Source organism: Seriola dumerili, unplaced genomic scaffold, assembly GCF_002260705.1.
Source record: "Seriola dumerili isolate Sdu_G_001 unplaced genomic scaffold, Sdu_1.0 BDQW01000017.1, whole genome shotgun sequence".
In the NCBI taxonomy this organism is placed as follows: domain Eukaryota; kingdom Metazoa; phylum Chordata; class Actinopteri; order Carangiformes; family Carangidae; genus Seriola; species Seriola dumerili.
This window is the reverse complement of record NW_019174272.1, coordinates 345,559-361,219: the sequence shown is the minus strand read 5'-3', so window position 1 is coordinate 361,219 and position 15,661 is coordinate 345,559. Positions and strand designations below refer to the sequence as shown.

Here is a 15,661-nt window from a genome sequence, read left to right as displayed (position 1 = left end):
ATGAGCAATTACTGCCATTCATCAATTGATTTCAACAGCACTGTGATCAATCTTAACAACCATTATGCTCCTCTTCTTATGTTCTACTGCAAGACTTCACACCGAGCAGTTCAATACAGTGATCTACAGTACACCGAGGTCATCAGAAACAATGAGGGGGAGTGGAAGCTGCGCAATTTACATAATTTCATTAAAATCATTAGACGTTACCTTGTGAGTCATGCACTTGTAGAGCTGCAAATAAAGATTATTCCAGTTATTGATTAATGTGCCCACTATGTTCCTGATTGTTTTCTTTTATAAAAAAAAATGTCAGATAATAGTGAAACCTGCCCTTTATAATTTCTCAGAGACCATAAATGTCTTGTTTTATCTGACCAACATTTCAAAACCTAAAGATATTTGGGTTTTGCAATAATATAAAACAGAGTAAAGCCACGAATCCTCACATTTGAAAAAAATTGCAACTGGGAGTTTTTGCTTAAAAATGACTGAAATAATTAATTGATTGATTACAAAAGTAATTGCCTCAAACACTCTGTCAAGCGATGCACTCTTGTTCCAAAACGTTAAAAAATAAATGGCCTCAGAGAAGTACGACAGTGACGTTCTGTCGACGCAGGAGCCAAAATCCAGAAAAACACTTAAATGAGTTTCCCAAATAAATAAATGAGATATTCAGATGCAGGTTAGGTTTTGCCGTCTGTTGTCTGTGTCTGATTTACAGCTCTGGTTAATAATAAGCAGGAGGGCTCTAATGAAAGTCCAACGACTTCACACTTAGGGGAAAATGGTGAGGGTGTTCAGTCTGTGAGACACCAGCTGTGTACCCGGTTACAGACTAATCTTTACTGTCCACTGAACATGACAGTGTACTGAGCAGAGAGCAGAAACACCTAAACATCTGTCACACAGCAGCATACAAACATTACAGGTCACAATAGTACAGAAAAATAATAAGACCAACCTCTCAATTGGATTAGCCAGCCAGGAGTCAAATAGAGAGAATAATGAAATAGAAACAGACTGAGCAGATTAGAGCACTGCCTCTACTTCACTCAGGTATTTTTATCACCTGAGGCTCAGTCTAATCAAAACATATGGCCTTTAAATGGACAAAGCCTACAGCAGCCACAGCACAGCCTTTGATTTAACAAGTGGCAGCTTCTTTATTGGTTTTCAAAAGCCAGTAATCATTTAAAACAACACATAAATAAATCAAATCAATTTCCATAAAACTGTTTTCTGGGTTTGTGAGGTTTTGTTCTACTTCACTGATGTGAAGCAGCAGTGCTCATGTCAGTGCAGCTACACTGTGAGACCGTCCGGGCGTCTGCAACACCAACACGAATACAAGCATCTTCTGTACGTACACATCCAGAGCTGCTGCAGTTTAAGACAGATTTTCTTCTCGTTTTTTTTTTTTTTTTTTTAGGAAGTAGGAAGTATTCGCCTTACCTCACACACTAGACGACATGAGGCTGAAGCAGATGGTTTGATGTTGCAGTTCGCAGGACGCAACTCAGCTCAGGATGGTCATCTCTCAGGCGCAGGCATGATGTTTCACCTCCACGATCGTTCAGCCAAACATGACCAGCAGCGTGCCCCCCCGAAAAAGCTCTCCTCATTGTGTGCTCTCATCCGCACACAAACTAACGCCAGTTCATCAATCCCATTAGCTCGTACAGTCAGTGCCGTTCAATAATACTGTAGGCTACTGTACCGCAGATGAACCTCTACTCGCTTCTAGCTCACAGTCGGAGAAGGAGGGAGTAATGTTAATGGCCCAGTGGGCTCACCAGTTTATATCAGGCAGCTCCCCCCACCCACCCCCCTCTTTAGTTGGACTCGCTCCTGTCGTCTGCTCAGGTCAAAGCGATGTGATGCAGGCGGTGGGTCGACCTGTCTGTTCTGTCGCCTGCCCGGTGTTGAGGAAGCCTGTTTGACGCTGCGGAGAGGCAGCGCCGCACCGTGCGCCCTGCGCTCCCACACGGACCAACAGCACTGCCTGCTGTACTTAAAGAGACACAGCAGAGCCGCACTCCGCTCTGCGCTCTGCTGCTCCGTGGGCCACACGGGAGAGGTTTGGCGCCGGTGACACGCTCCCTGCGGGTAGTTTGTTTTCGTGTGAGGAAGTCAGTCGGGATCAAATTCGGAATCACATGTAGCCGTCTGCGCATGCAAGCCGTTTGCCTGGGTCGTTTGCTGCCATGCAGTATGCAGCCATTTCGCCTATTTCGACTATAAACCACGAAAGCTATGCAGATCTGAAATGGAAAGTTGAACCAATATGAAAGAGGCCTATAGGTTTATTATCAGTGCAGTGTGCATGGTTCTGTTGGTAAATTGCTGACTGCAGAGATTAGATGCAATGGAAAGTGGTGATAAAAAAAAGAAAAAACAGATACAGCGGTGATAGGAGTGATTAATAATTATATCAGTTGAACAGGATTGGTTTAGAGTGCAGCTGGACCCTGCGTAATTACACTCTGAAAAATTTTAAGCTGCATGGCGTCAGTACACCAGAATTATCAAATGAAGTAGGCTACCTTGCCATACAAGCACACCGACCAAGTAGTAGCTAAGCTAAGCTATCAATGTTTTTATGGTTTTATATCAGCTCCCTCTGAGGGTCCTGGCTCTGGGTCAAAATTGAACTAATGTTGGTCAAAGTAGCACCAACGTAATAACCGGGTGAACTTTACCTAATAGCAATGGGTAGAAAACCTCCAAGACAATTAGCTGTTTTGACCCAGTGTTAATTGTTGTTAATGTTATTTTTTATATTACAATTGGGCTGCAGTTTTCAATTCCACGTGCATAATATTTTGTAAAACTAACAATACCTTTGTGAAAGTGGTGACAAAAAAACAGATACAGCGGTGATAGGAGTGATTAATAATTATATCAGTTGAACAGGATTGGTTTAGAGTTTTTTTATGGTGAAGCTTTAGTTTGTTGTGTCCAACACTGGGTCAATATAACCATATCTTTAGTCTAGGCAAATAACCCAACAGTAATATAAAAAGTAACACGAATACAGTACTGGGCAAAACCAACTACTGATACCGGGTAATGTTTAACTTTATGTGTGTGTGTGTGTGTGTGTGTGTGTGTGTGTGTGTGTGTGTGTGTGTGTGTGTGTGTGTGTGTGTGCACCCTTTTCTGCCTCTCTATGAGCCAAACACATGAATGTAGGCTACTACTCTACTGTCACATTTTGATTAACACCGAGAGAGTTTTTTTGCGCCTGCTTTGCATTCTGATTTTAATCCTGGCTTCTGTTTCTGCTTCACCCCTCTCAAACCCACCTCCAGATGTTCAGCTGCTGTGTGTTTCCCAGCTGCACGCGGGATTTCTAACATCGGATCGGGGTGATCATCCATTCTGTTTAACTGCAAATCTCCTTGTGTGTAAACTGTGCTCTTCAATCAGTTTTATCGTTCTGTCCCTGACAGTCACGGCTGTTAAATCAATGGCTTAGAGCAACTGCATTACACAGATCTTTAAAGGGCACGAACACAAATAGACATTCACATGCAAGCAGGGTGCCCATAACAGCACAGACACATAATGCAGGGAGTTTGGAGTATCCCAATCCACCTGGCTGCTGTGTGTATCTGAAATATAGGAGGCCGTCCGACTTAAAAAATTATGAGTATTGTGGGTTTGTCTTACCTGAGAGGATAGTCCAACCTACTTCTTCTCCTGTAGCTCTGAATAAGCCACTCAGTTAGTCAGTTAGTCAGTTACAAGCTTAACTCTGGTCTGTCCTTAAGCGATGGTGTGCTGACACAACAGAGATGACTCTGCATATTTCAGCGGCATCAATTCATGGGTTGGTTGCTGTCTGTGCTGTCGCCTGTAGCACTGTCACCTACAATTACTCTCCTCTACATGGTGACTCAGCGACGGACTCCAACTTAGAGGGGCACTCTTGAAATCACCAGTGTGCCGCGGTGATATTACTCATGCTGAATCAGGCAGACAGGATGGGACAGCAGCCAAACAACAAAATCCTAAAACTCTCAGGCAGATGTTTGAGGAAAGCAAATGGATTTTGTGGGTTTGTTTAAATAAATTGTACTGCAGGGTGTTGCAGAGAGTTGCAAAACATCCTATCAAAACATACTATTTTACATCTCTTTCATGGCTACACATACAAGCACGCATTGTTAGAGGTCAGAAATGGGGAGTTAATCATGTGGTGCAAGAGATAAAACTCCAGGCCAGCCAACACAGTGTCAAACCCTCGCACATCTGCATCACAAGCCAGCAGTCGCTGCATTGTGTGCATTGCACGTTGGCTTGTATGTGACCACCCCTGGTTTATCTCCCCCTCAGATGCAGAAGACAGAAGTAAATAGATGACAAACAATGGGCTCACTGTGTAAGATCTCTGCTCTCTCATGTGGATGCACTGGCAGCATGAAGAAGGGTGGAAAGAATGTTCCTCCATTTTCAGAATGTGACCAGTTAAATTGATCTTTTGACGACACTGCTTCATGTGAAACTGTGAGCACAGACAGCACACAGTCCAACACATAACATAACTCATGCTGTTGGATCTAAAAGCCTGTTTCACTATTCTACTACACTATAATACAGCACTGTATATCTCAAGTGAGAGACCAAAGCCTGTCAAAGATAATTATATGCATACTACCTCACAACCTGTTTGTATTCAAAGGGAGGTATCACCCAAGAGACCAATCTATTTTTTTTGTGCTGTAAACAGAGCCTCATGTGAAATCAGGAGCTACAGTATGGGAAGAGCTCAAACACTGCAAGTTTTTATGAGAAATAGGGGTCGCTACTCATTTGTCACGCGTCTTTGCAATGTGACAGGGGTAAAAAGAATGACGTTCAGCCTCTTACATGCCGCCAAAAGAATGAAAGCTATTCCCTTTAGGTTAGCTGTCAACATCACTTCACGTGCAAGAAACAGAGACCTCATACTGATGTCAGAAGTCAACATGCGCCTCATCATCACTCACTGTTATTCAATTTCAGGTTTTCTTGATGGAAACTCTCAAATACTGAAAATCAAAACACCCCGAGCTTTCAAAAACACCTTTGTCTCAGAGCCATTGTGGCTGTTTATAAGCACTAAGCCTTTATTAATTGTTACATGAGATCAGAAACAGGTAAAGTGCACTTGGGAACGACAGTGTCACCTCCGGCACACGGGGAACAAAGCACTGTAACTCTAGCTCATCATCCCGAGAGTAAAGTTGACGTGAGCAACACATGCAAACATCTTTGTGGACGGTGTTTAAATTTCACAAGAATGTAACAGAGAGGCTGAGGGAGAAGGTTGTGTTAGCGAGGAAGAGGCAGTTGTTTCCCACAACTAAACCATGTTCTCTGATCCCAACTTGTGAGCTGGTCATCACCTTTTCACTGCCATGATCAACGTTCCTCGAGCAATCAGTTATTTGTTTAGAGTATAAAATGTCAGAAAAGAAAAATAAGTTAGGATTGATCCTCTGGGTAACATAAATACAAAACTTAATGGCAATCCGTAAAATTAGCTGTCTTTATGTCAGTCAGCTAATGGTTTGCTCAACTAATTCTATCAGCTCGACACCACTGTGAATACGCCTCCGTTCACAAACAGAATTTGTATCTATTGCGGTGCATCTAAAAATTCTTATCAAACAAGATCATTTCTACCAGATAAAAAAAACTGTGACTGCACACACTCGTTTTCCTGTGTAAATATAATTAGACAAATTACGCAAACTAAAGTGACTGATGTTTTTTTTTTCAGTGCAATAAAATAATCGTCTATCAATACAGTCAGTGCTAACTGTTACTCCAAACAACAAACATGGTTGATTCAGTTTCCCTTTTCTCATTTTCCACTGGGATATTGCTGATTGTGCTAGTTTCTCATGTCAATCAGCTGATAATCAGGTGTCATGTTTATCGATCTGCATAGTGATTTATTATGTGCCTGCTAGCCACTCTCCCCTATGGGACCAATCAGTGATTCTCGATAGGATGATCAGTGAAACCCCCTACACCCACAGTCTGACACATTTAAGTAGGACTTTACATCTCTATGTTTAAGTTTTTCTACCCTGCAGTAATCATTTCTAGCTGATGAGAAACCTTACAATTCCTTTCTGGAATAGTTCTCATTGATTTGACACGGGAATAACATGATCAATAAGTGCAGTTGCTGTGCACTCTGTATGACCTTTAAACCAATAAACACTTGCTTCCCACTCCGCGGGCAGCTTTTTGGCAACAGCTGCAATTACATAAGCGCCTTTTACAGCTGCCTATTGTGAGTAATATTTTTATTTGAGTTGAGTTGTTACATAAATTTCTTACTTTGCTGTGATTCAAGGACATTCGACAACTTGAAATCTTCCTCTCTAAAACAAAAAAAAAAACAACTAAAAATATCATCTATTTTTCTTCCACCTCCTTCTGCCAGTGATGAAGATGTATGGCTGCAATTCTTTGTTATTCTTACCTTGGTATTGCCCCATCAGGGTTTAAGACACTGTGCACAGAATCATTAAGTGCTGCTCCAACTCTAAAATTATTCTCCCGACGTCCTTAGAACAACATTATCACTGCAAAGAAATTCTGCTCATCAACCACATAACGAGTGATGAAGGAGTATTGTTGCCGCTGCTGCTGTTGCTGCTCTTATAAGTGCTTCCTGCTTAAAGTGACACTTTTTTTTATCATCTCCAGTTTGAGGAAAGGTTACACACATACACAACCCACAGTTTCCTGTCCCCATCACATATAGCTCTGCTCTATGGTTGGGCTGCTCCAACAAAAACCTAGATTCAGTTCAAGTCAGTAAATACTTGTCATGTAGAGAAGTGGAGCTCTGCTGGCATGATAATTTTGTCTATCTGCACTACTACATCACTGTCTCTCCATATTGTGTGTGCTGATAGTGACAGTCTGGATAAACTGCTGTGACTGACTGGAAATCGTACATCAACTATCAGTGACAGACTGTGACACTGATTTATTTTCTGACAAACTGTGCCCTTCAGAGAAGCTGTGTGGGCCAAGACTGGACTGATAATCTTTTCTTGGCTCCAGTAGCACCAACAAAAGTCCTTGTGTTTGTTACATTTAGATTTTATCTTAATCAAAATCATGTGGTTGTGAGTATGTCCTGTTCAGAAGGATGTCCACTATCCTCTCTGAGAAAGATGTGTGTTTTGAACACTAGCCCCCTACATATTCAGCACTGTGGAACCTGATTAGGGCTCTTTCAGAGAGCACGTGGCAGCAGCATGACATATTGGGTTTTAGTATGACGAATGGTGATGAAATGTCCTCAGTCCTACAGTTAATGTAGTAGACGAGGGTGTAAATGAAAGCAGTTTGTGGCCGAGAGGAAGGAGCAGGTGGAGCACAATTTACTGAAGTAGCAGTCTTCATCTTTTAAACCTGGTGATGGCTGCTGGTATTAATAATTCAACATTCTCTCTGAAAACTACCAAAAAATAGATCTTGCATTATTTAAATGGCACACTGTCTTAATTAGAAATATGAATTAATGATGAGATTATCCTAAGCATTCAGCTTAAATCCTGAACCGTAGCACTCCGTAGCAATCAATGGATAAATCAGTTTTTACTGTAGATTTTATACACACACACAAATGTCCTGACTGTGAAATCAACCACACACTGTAATTACTATTCAGGAAGTGTCTCAATGTCATTGCTGCAGCCCAGAGTAGTATTACTGGAGACCTACATCTTACAGTCACCATAAAAAAATAATGATTCTTTCACTGAGTTTCATTTGATCCTTTTGACTCCGCTGCCTGTCGTATCTCATTAGACACATCTGACACAGTTTGGGATGTTTCGGTCAGTAGTCTTATTTCCCTGGCTGCGCTATCAATGTCACACACAGTGCTTCTGCTTAAACCCAATCCCACTCTTGAGAAAAACACATTATTATGTTGTGTTTTTGATTACCATTTATTTATAAGAGGTGTGAAACTTCTTGCCTGGCTATAAGCATTTATATTTAATACAGATGTTTTATTTAAGGCTCTTAATTCACATTCCTGTGCTCTGTTAAGGGCAGGGTCTGCAGATGTTGAGAACAACATCGTCCACTCTAAGCTACTTTCACCAGCCAGCAAAATACGATGATACTTCCTTCTGTCTTAAGTCTAAAAGCATAAAAATGGTGAACAACTGCATACACTCAGATATGACACATGCTTTCAAGTGCCTTTGTTCCAGCCAATTCCTATCTGCCAAACTGTCTGAAAGCTCCACCTCTTCTCTTATGTCTGTACTGACTCTTGCCCTATATTATTAATGACTGCAGTGTAGATGATGAGTGACAATAAAGGCAAAGAAGAGTTGTAGAAAATGTTTGAGTGTGTGTGTATTTTTATGAGAGATGGCAGGGGATGTTCTGTTTAGTTGATCTCTTTTAGAAATTGTCAGACTGGAGCAAATATTACTACAGCTACTATGAAAAGAGGTTGAATTTGTTTAGATTCCCATGCCTTTAGGAATTCATCTCTGTTTGGTGTCACTGGATGAAATCCGGTGTTAAACTACTTTCCAAATTTCCTTTGGGGATAGCAAAGTAAAAATAAGTAACCTTCTTCCTGAGTAAAGTTGAGCAATAGTGTCAAATCCACTTGCGTGAACACTTACAAGGCACTGCTGCAACATTATCCCTGACTGGGAAAAAATAATGAGGCTACAAAATTCTAATTACTTCATGTGTTGTGAAAACTAATTGCGATGATGCTTCCTGATCCAAAACCAATTTGTTGACTTTAACACATTTGCCATTCCCAGACCTAGAATGTATTAACCTACTTTATAGAGAAGGATTTTCTTTCTGTGCTCATTGAAGCGTTTGTTTGTTTTTGAACGCCATGTAACAAAAACTCATTCTAGTAATTGGAGTTTGTGTCTCTTCAGGAAATTGCAGGGTGTCAAATTGTTAAGCCAGGCACAGAACACAAGACTTTTACTGATAATTACACATCACTGCAAATCATTCACACAAACACTCACTCGCATGCAGACATGCCCAAATCCATAGCAATGCACACAACACACAATGATCTCAGGTGTATAGTTACCAACTATTAATTTGTCACCCTAATTTCAAAAATTGCTCTGACTGACTGGTAAAAGTCAGTTTTTTTGTTCTGAGCACAAGCATCCAAGTTTCTGTGTGTGTCAACTGTTTATTAACACTGAATGAAAAAAATATAGATTTTGTAGGAGCTGTCAAATGGCAGCTCAGTTGTGTATCGCCATCATCCATTCTGGGCATGCCCAGGAGAGTTGACCCACTTCATGGTGCAATTCGTCTCAGTGACATCCTCCTTCACTTCTGTCTTTTCCTGCCACTGTCACCAGAAATAAGTTCAGATGACCTCAAAAAGAAAGTAAAGTTAACTTCTGTGTTTTTTTTCTGTGCATGGTGAGACTGTTCTGACACCAGTAAAAATCAATAAGGATCAACAGGAATCAAACCTTTGTTGACACAGTCTATGGTTAAAACATCCCTGACTCTTTCAGATGCCTGCACAGATGCTGAATGGATTTAGTCCACCACTCAACTTGAACGCTGGGTTAGCATTAGTGTTGATGCTCATAGAGGAGTTACGTTTAGAGCCAACGTTTATAGACTATCTGATGTGGAGGCCACAGAATCTCTCTGTAGGAAGAACGCTACTAACCTAACATAAATACATTTTAAAAAACATGTTCATTGTTTACATCGCAAGCTATCTTTTCTTCTTACCAATTATGCTGCTTAGCTAGCTGATTAGCTAGATAGCATACATGATTAGCTAGCTAGCATATGTTAAAAAAGTGACCACGTGCAATAGCAAGATTAGCGACATGCCAGCTAGCCGGTAGTCTCCAGTCTCTCCACATAGAAAGAACAAAGTACTGGAGGTATGAGCAATCTCACACAAGGAAGGTGAGGCACACTGTCCCCTTTTCTACCATCATCTTCCAGGTCATACAATATCTACATATACACTGTTGTCCATAAAGTTGGAATAATTTTGTTTTCAGACACAATCCTCTGTTTATTCCTATTTAAATGCATCAGTAATCACTTTTGACCAGGTGCAATGATTACATTATGTGTCCCAATTACGCAGGTGAAATGAAATAAAGCACATTGTCACAATCATTTCATGGAAAGAGGTAAAAAAAAATATTTTATTCCAACTTTATGAGCAACAGTGTATTATATCAACATCAATAGAACACATAGTTTAGTCATCCTAGAGACTAGAGCAGTTTCTTGAAGTGTCCCCCAGGGACCAATGCTCGAACCCTAGCTATGTTACTCTGACTTCAGAGTTGTGTGAAATGCTGCAAGAATATAAAGCGGGCTTGACTTGTAAAAGCCCATGCAAACCAGCCATGTGCATGATGCCTTAACAAGCTCTGTGATGTGTGAGGATCAGCAATCGATACCAAAAGTGGAGATTATGAGTAGCAGATGACAGTCATTTTCACAGTGAGTGGAGGCAGAGCAAACTGGGTGCCGTCATTGGTGTGAGATTAGATGTCCTTGTGTATCACAAGTCAGGAGGATGATCTCTTCTGAATTAAACAAAAAATAATCTTAGTTACAGTACAAGCATAATGTTGATATCCACTTACACTAATCTTAGTCTTTCAGTGTAAGCATATTATCAGTCATTATGTGAATGATGTAAATGAGTTGAGTAAGGTAAGTGTTTTTCAGTGTAGTTCATTACACTTTAGGAAAAATAAATCACAACAACAAAGTTAGTAGTCTGGAAACAAGGCAACGATATTTGGGGGAATTGTATGAGGAAACAAGACGGATTGATGGTCTTTTACAAAAATCCATTTAAATTTGATAATAGCACACACAACACCATCCTCAAGCCAATAGGGTTGCAGATGCAGAAAGGCATGCAGAAGCTTCATGAACCCCCGGGCCAAATTCAATTCCCTGCCAGCTTTATGGAAGCAGACCAGACATATTGAAATTTCTGTGCAACCTCATTAGACTAGCATGGTGGAAGCTGTTTATTCCTGCATCCAAAGAGACAAAGAAAAAAGATTGTCTTTATTGTGGTGATAACACCCTCATACATGCCTACACCTACAACATCTATTCCAGCCTCATTCAAAATCCAATGAAATTCTTTCACCAGAAGTTCCTTTGAATCAGCAACAGCTCTGTAGCTTTTTTATTCCATGCTCCAGGGTGCACAAAGCAAGACATTCTCTCCATACAGAAGCCATTATTTGGTAAGCTATCAGTTCTGAGCTGTGGAATCCATGCATTTTAAGTGAGATCTGCACAGAGACCACATGACTTCAAATTCATGTTCAGCCTCAAGCTTAATCATGGGACTTATTGAAGACATGCTGTATCTCTTATATCTATATGTATGTAAATAAGAAACTTCACTAACCCATAATGGATATAACAAAACAACATCTACCACAAGTCAAACATTATGAATGGAAGAACATGTTTAAAAATATTCCTGTCAAATATTTCATGTTTAAAATTATGTTTGAAAAACAGAGGTAATTACATTGTGACAATGATGTACAGATCAGATAGCCCTCAGTTGGCTGAAATCTTGCTGATTTAGCAGTTAGTTTGCAAGTAAAAGTTGGTGACACTCAAAGGAAACCTTTAGATAGACAAAATAAATTGCCAGGAAGCCACATGATGTGCCGTCCTCACTGTTCCTTGAAAAGAAAACTGACTCTCCATAAGCGTAACAGAATTTCTTATTTGGGAGAAAGGCCAACTAATGCCGTGAGCTGTGGCCTCATTACCAGCAGGAGGTGAGCTCTATTTAGGGACAGACTTGTTATGTATGCACATCCCAAACAGCCAGAAAGAAAGCTCCAAAAAATCCTCATTAAACAAAGGCAACTGTGCAGCAGGGGCACACTGTAGCATCCAAGCCTAAAAGCTCTTATCTGCATATGAATAGTTGGCAAGATATACTCATTAGCATTTTAATAGGTTGAAATGGAAAATAAACAAATATGCTTATTCAGAAACACTGGACAAATCCTGTATGCATTAAATATAAAGATTGCCATGTTAAACCTCTGAAAAGGGTGAGCATATGAGGTTGGATATCAGTGCAAATCAAGGTAGTGGCAGTTTATGTCCTTTGCAATGTAAATACAAACCCCTGAACCTTTGATTTTCTTGTTTTTCTATGCTCACTGAACTGCCTCTCTATAGGTTACTGCAACCACACACTGCCCAGATGTATCAGCTCTGCCTAGAGACTGCATAGCTAAATGCACATCAAATAAAACACAAAAGAGAGCAAATCTATAATGAGCAGTGTAGGTGCAGTGAAATGTCTCTGCAAAGTGAAAACTTGCTGCATGCAAGTCAGCAACAACAAGGAAGTGACAACGTAAGCAATGATGTGTTATGTAGATTTCACTTGTTGAAAAAAATGACAAACTGCCACTGAGGTTGCAAGAAAAAGGTTGCAAGAAACAAAAGATTTACAATTCTATGTATTTGTACATTATGTACACATGACAGCTGCAGCGCAAAATATGTCTTCAAATTTACTATCTCAAACGAACGTTAATTAAATTCAAATTAAGGATCTGTTTTAACTAATATAGGCACTATAGGGAAAATTTTAATGATAAAAAAAATGAATGATTGCAATTTAGTAATTATAGGCCTCCAATGTCGAGATAAATTTTTCCCAGTTTATTTGATCACTGGCCCATTATGTCTGCCATTTCTTCCCCTCCTAGACGCCTGAACCCAGTTTGCTAGGAAGCTATTCCAGGTCTATTACCTCTCTTACTGCCAGGCAGATATCAGATGCTTTCTCCTCTGCTCTCATTAAAGCTCTCCCTGCTGGTCTGTGCACAGAAGAACTGGTCACAGTATTAAATTGCACTTGCACAAATATTCTTGACTCAGTTGCCCCCTACAAAAAAAGTTAATATCAAAGCTCAGCCATGGTTTAACTCCATATCTCATGCAATTAACCAGGAATGCGGGAGAGCAGCTTATAAATGGAAAAAAACAAACTCCAGGTGTCTTACCTCCATCTGAGATACTGTCTGGCTTAATGCAAACAGCATGTTAAAGCAGAGAGCATCTTAAAACACATCCATAGACCCAAAGTTTTATTTGATACAGTGAATACAGTACTTAACCCTGCAGTCACAAATTGTCATAAAGCAACACCGGATACCTGTGAATATTTCTGTGAATAAGATTCTTAGCAAAATTGACTCTATGTTATCTCATTGCCCTCGTATCATCCATCAGAGCTAAGCTCATGCTCCTCAGTTCTCATCAAGTCTGAACATAATTCTCTCTTATTTGACACATAATATCTCACATATGAACCCTTTTACGTGTCACTTAGAAATTATTCCCTCACACCTACTTAAGGAAGTGCTGGACACTGTTGGGCCTAATATTTTAATAATAATTAATAGCTCCTTGGTCAAGGGTTACGTCCCATGCTGTCATTCACCATCTGATCAAAAAACCTAACTTAGGTCCGTCTGTTCCTAATAATTACCGACCAATCTTAAAGCTTTCATTTTTATCCAAAATTCTTGAAAAAATTTATTTTCTCTCATTTCATCTCCTAACTTCTGTTCCATGTACTGGAAAATAGTATGGCTTATATCCTTCAATCACTCACTTTTTTCAGACTGGCTTTCCAAAGTATCATAGTACAGAAAGTGTGCTTCAAAAAATTTTAAATGACAGACAAAATTCAGTGGCTGACTGTTGCACTGTATTGGTGCTGTTAGACCTTTCTGCTGCATTTGATAGAGCTGATCATGGCTTGTTAACAGATCAACTGAAACACTATGTGGGCGGGTGACTGGGACAGCCCCACACTGGTTCAAGTCTTGCCTGAGTGATATATCCTTCTCTGTACCAGTTGGGAATGTCATCCAGCTATAAAAAATACAAACTGCAGTGTTCCTTAAGGATCTATTCTTGGCCCATTACTGTTCTCTGTCTACATGTTACCTCTGGGTACAATAACTATTTTCATTGCTGTGCTAATGATACACAAATTTTTATCTATAAATCCATCAGACCTATCCTTGGTTACCTCGCACACATCCTGTCAAGTATCTTTCTGATGTTGAATGACGAAAAACTGAAGTGCAGGTTGGTGACCTAAAGAACACAAGGATTGTGAAAACTCTAGTTTCACAGTGCAAATGAGCCCAGAAATCTAGGAATGGCCTTTTAATCGGACCTTACCTCTAAACATTTTAGCAACATCCCAAAATCAGCTATCTGTTGAATCAGGAATATTGTTAGGATTAGATTGTTTCTTTCATTCAGAGATGCACTCTCATACATGGTTTTGTCTCTAGCCATCTATATTACTGTAAGTCATTATTTGTTGGACTGCTCCAGAAATCGATCAAATGTCCCCATCTTTTACAAAACACAGCAGTGAGGATTCTTACATGAACCAGAAAATATGACCACATCACCCATATTCTCACCTCTTTGTACTGGTTGCCAGTGGTGTGCAGAATTAATTTTAAAATGTTGCTGCTTGTTTTTAAGGAACTGGTCAGCTTTGCCCCACCTTATATTGTTGACCTTTTTATCCCTTACATCTCTGCTCTAAGCCTCAGGTATGCTGACCAGATACTACTGTCTGTCCCCAGGGCAAGGCTTGAGACAGAGGGTGGCAGGGCATTTACAAACTTTGACTCTACAGCTCTGTTGGGAATGACACAATCAACATCAGTGTCTTCTTTTACATATTCTACACCACTAGATATAGCACTAGACCAACAACATCTCAGACCAAAACAAATGCTTCGTCGGCCCCATTAGGCCAAGATCCTCCCTGCTCATATTCTCAGTCAGCAAGGTGTCAGGAAGCCCAGTGAAAGCTCCCACTGAGCACACAAGAACCACAACTGAATTAAGTTACCCTGTGTACATGAGAGCCAATAGAAAAACAATCTAACCACAGCCATTACCCCATGTTAGCATTGCCGTGATAGGCTCCACAGCAAAGTTGACAGTTAGCCAGCTAGCAATACCAACATTTGCCGAACGAATTCATAACGTGTAGCAGCAAGTTAGCTAATGTTATCATGCCCACTATAGCTGGTCACTACTGAAAACAGACATGTAACATTATGTTGCCATTAAGGTACTTACACATGGGAAGAAAAGCTAGTTGTGAGCCAAGCTGGGGCCCTGTAAGCAGCTCGTTGGAGTCTCCTCCCAGTAAAACCAGACCAGTATTGGCTCCATGGTCGGAGTGGGAACGAAATTCACCCATAAAATTATCCGCTGGGACCACGGTCGCTCAAATGTTACTCGCAAAGCCGGTAAAGACCCTAATGGAGCCAGTAAACACTTTAAAAACTTTTTGGATGTTTTGATGGTCCAGCGGCCACTCGGGTTGAGTAGTCCCCATGGCCAGTCTGCCTGTGCTCAGGTCTTTCTTTGCTGGAGGCCTTTTTATGCCAGTGTGGTTAAGTGGATTCTTCAGTAGAGGAAATTCTGGGCTTTCACTGTGCCATTTAGCGCATGGGCAGTGCCTGTGTGTTTAACATTTAACAGGAGGGACTCACATGCACGAACATGCACACATGCACTAACATGTACACGCTCCCACTTA

At 40.5% G+C, this 15,661-nt stretch overlaps 1 protein-coding gene across 1 annotated transcript in view; it reads right to left on the bottom strand.

Annotated features, from left to right (window-relative positions):
• Window positions 1–1,987, bottom strand: part of wscd2 (WSC domain containing 2) — a 34,801-nt gene extending 32,814 nt beyond the window's left edge. The window contains exon 1 of the mRNA XM_022751747.1: window positions 1,459–1,987. The gene's annotated coding sequence lies outside the window, so the exon portion shown is untranslated. The remainder of the gene's footprint in view (window positions 1–1,458) is intronic.
• Window positions 1,988–15,661: the final 13,674 nt, after the last annotated feature.